The following is a 3,542-nucleotide window of genomic DNA, read 5'->3' on the forward strand; positions in this document are numbered from 1 at the left end:
TATAATATGCTTGTACGTATACATATAATTAATTAACAGGTACGTACCTTACAGAATTGATACGATTACTAAGTTCATTATTAGTATCATATATATACAACTGGGCAAAATGGGGTTTTTTCCCGTCGACCGGCAAGAGACTACCAATGTAGTGAAAGTTTTGGCCATTTATCCTAAAAATTGGTGGACCACCGTTCTTGTTCACGCTTCTATCTATTTTACCACCCATGGACGTGAAGCAAAACATACTATTGTATGTTCTAATGTTTTGCAGGAATTGCTTGCTTTTTTCTCCTTCTCCAAAAAATAGATTGTAAATTGCATCTGGTGGCCTCAGGTTTGGTGGCAATTTAATCTTACCGTTGTTGCAACACATTGAATATCTTGGGGTGCCATGAATAACTGTTTTGTTTATCCTTTCTTCGTGCCAAAACAGCGCTCCACAATGTTGACACTTGTTATTTGCATCACCAAGATCTTTGTATTCAACTACATTGATAATTATATATAATTTAGGTCAATTATATAAGATGACCTTAAACATTTCATATTATGCATACACGTATTGAACTGATTATTATCAAAAAGGTGAATGCGATTGGTTTCTACACTAAACATAATAACGTACACATAAAATAATTTTGAATTTACGTAAGATTCTAAATAATAAAGGAATTACCATTTGGAATATGTTGTATAGGTTGTTGCAGAATTTCGACCAATCCTACGATACAGTAATACATTTGATTTAAACAACTAAATACATAAACTTGAACATTTTTTTTGTAAAGTAACTTCGCAAATGTTAGTGTATGTTGAACTTACCACAAGTGTCTTCCATTTGTTCTAAAATGCGATTAGTATTGCAAACTTCTTCAAAATCTTGAAACAAATCGCGGTTGACCACATTATCTTGGCTATGGTCTTTACCCTCATTCATGCATGGACTCTTGTTGCATTGTCTGGTAGCGACTTTATTTTAAGTAGAAAAAAAAGGTCAATAAATAAAAATAACTACTTAAGCAAACTTAAAAATAGATCGAACTTTAGAACTTACGGTTTGATATATTTTGTAGAGGTGATCGTGTGCTGTTCGACATAGTTATTGTACCCTCTGCAACAAATGAAAATTTTTTGTGTCTGTCATTGATGATATCCGAGTTCTGATATGAAATAAATAATATTAAGTATATGCCTTAATATAACTAACCGGGATGTGTAGAGCTTGTTGTACAGGATGAATAGGGAGTTCTGCCCCCTAATACAAAATGTCTGGAGTTACTTTTGCTTGTCGTATATTCCATGAGGCATGTACTCATATTTATATTTATACTCTCTGGATTCACTGCAGGTTTCCAATAATGTTAAAAAAAATAATAATAAATTCTAAACAGTGTATTAGACCTAAGTAAATGCCAAACGGTATTACATTTGAAAAGACATGAGCGTTTACCTGTTGTTAGACCACTTTTTGGTGTATCACTTGAAGTACCCACTTGTAGTGGTGTGCATTCCGTATGTAACTTTGAGCTATTTTTTTTCAAAATAGCGTTATGAGTACTTGTAACCGGAGAATTTTCAACATTTTCTGCAATTAAAAGGTGCAAATATTCATAGATAAGTACCTTTACTTTTAAACATAACGATATGATTATCAAAATAATTCCAAATAAAATACATTTGTAATATACTAATTTCTGAAAATTGAGCTACGTAAGTTATATATTGTGAAAGTGACTTTTTATTCTACCTAGTGTACATAATTGTATATAATGTACCATAAGTTTAAAAAATTATAACTTAAGTGATTGAAATAAATTACATTTAACATTCAAAAAAAATAAATAAATTACATTTAAATATACTTTGAGTATATTAAAAATGTAGATGATGGACCAATTGTTCACACAATATTGTGGACCATTATCCACAACCTAGATTTGACCAATAATTCTATAATTAAAAAAACAAAGCAAAATTTACCTACTAATTATACCAAATATAATGTTAGAATACTGTCATTTGCATTTAGGGGTCTTCTAGATGGATCTGCCATTTCTTGATCCATTCTCTTCCACACTCTCGTACAGCTAGCATCTTCTCACATCTACCTAACCTTATCTCTCTATCTGTTCAGACAAAAAACCCCATCTCCGACAGTAGAACTCGTCATCTGCCATTACAGTGTTGAGATCTTCTTTAATTCGTAGAAGATCTCAACCCCTAAACCGATTGCAGTAAGATCCGATTAGGGTTCATTTGTGAAAACCACACTGAGATCGGTTTAGTTGTTGTTCGAGGATCTGAACTATTAATCTCCGATCTTGGTTTTTAGAATCGGATCGGCATTTTTAAGGTTCTAACGTCAAGCTTCGTATCTCAATCTTCAATTACTATCCTATTCGACTACATCAGATGTAAGGTAAGCAAGTCTTATACCCTATCGTAGTTTGTATTTGCTTATAGATTAAGTCTTACCGTCTAATTGTAGATCAAATTTAATATTTTTTTTTTGTTTCCTAATTCTAGATCAAGCAGATAAGAAAATGGGTCCGTACGGTGTTCATGACTTAGATGCAGATTAAAGGACTGAAATGCAAGATAAGTTTAAGAGTACAAATTTGTTTGTCTAAATTCTTATCTTAGAATATTTAACATATTCTAGATCTTTAATTTGTTTTTGTATTATTCTCTATATACCTAACATCAGACATTATTGGCTTCTTAGTATTCCTAGGATATTATACACTAACCAAATGATACCTAATTTAATTACAGAGGTGTAGTTGTTAGATCTATATGTACACATTCAAAGGTGGGAAGGTAAGCAGGCATCAACAGAGTTCAATAGGTGTAAATTTGTGCAATGAACCAAAAATTCTTAGGTAAAGTATAAATTTTCAGTTTCAAGCAGTGTTTATGGTACCTTGATTGTCGAATGTTTGCTTCCTTTTGCTTCCTATTATTGTAGAAGCAACTATTTTCCTCATATCTGAGCTGTTATTGTTTATGTTCCTGTGTTTTGTTGTGATTTTATTTGTATTAGAAATAGTTGTATTCAAATAGGTTAAGCTTTTATTGGGTTTTTAGCATTTAAGAGTGCAGTGTAATAGTAATGATGAAAAGCAATGATATGACTCTTCATTTTTTATTGGAAAACAACAAAGCCAATTAGTTTTTATGATATTGAATACACATGTTCCCACTTTCTTTTAATTATTTAGTTTATGATGTACAGAGTTTTGTTTTCTGATGACTGGTTAAGTATGCTGTACATTATCTATGCTATAAATTATTGTCTAGTCTGTAAACAGATTTTGTGTTTACACTTTTTTTTTGGTCTTTTCAATGTTCCAGGTTATCCTAATAACTTCATCATTTTAGTTGTGACTAACATTTTTTCTAAGCTTTGGCAAATGATGAAGTTACAGTTCTGATGCCCTAACTGTAAACAGCAACTTAGTGGATTGCAGAGAAACCATTTTACATGTCTATTTCCCTTTTTGGTTGATAAGCCTTAATTATTATTCATATAAATAGTT

The 3,542-nt window shown here is 31.4% G+C and overlaps 1 long non-coding RNA gene across 1 annotated transcript; it reads left to right on the forward strand.

The window, feature by feature from the left end:
- Positions 1–2,525: 2,525 nt before the first annotated feature.
- On the forward strand, positions 2,526–3,179 carry LOC109167023. The gene is made up of 2 exons (XR_002051780.1): positions 2,526–2,613; positions 2,779–3,179. It is a non-coding gene; the product is annotated as an uncharacterized LOC109167023 (long non-coding RNA).
- The last annotated feature ends 363 nt before the right edge of the window (positions 3,180–3,542 follow it).

Source organism: Ipomoea nil, unplaced genomic scaffold, assembly GCF_001879475.1.
Source record: "Ipomoea nil cultivar Tokyo-kokei standard unplaced genomic scaffold, Asagao_1.1 scaffold3147, whole genome shotgun sequence".
Classification (NCBI taxonomy): Eukaryota; Viridiplantae; Streptophyta; class Magnoliopsida; order Solanales; family Convolvulaceae; genus Ipomoea; species Ipomoea nil.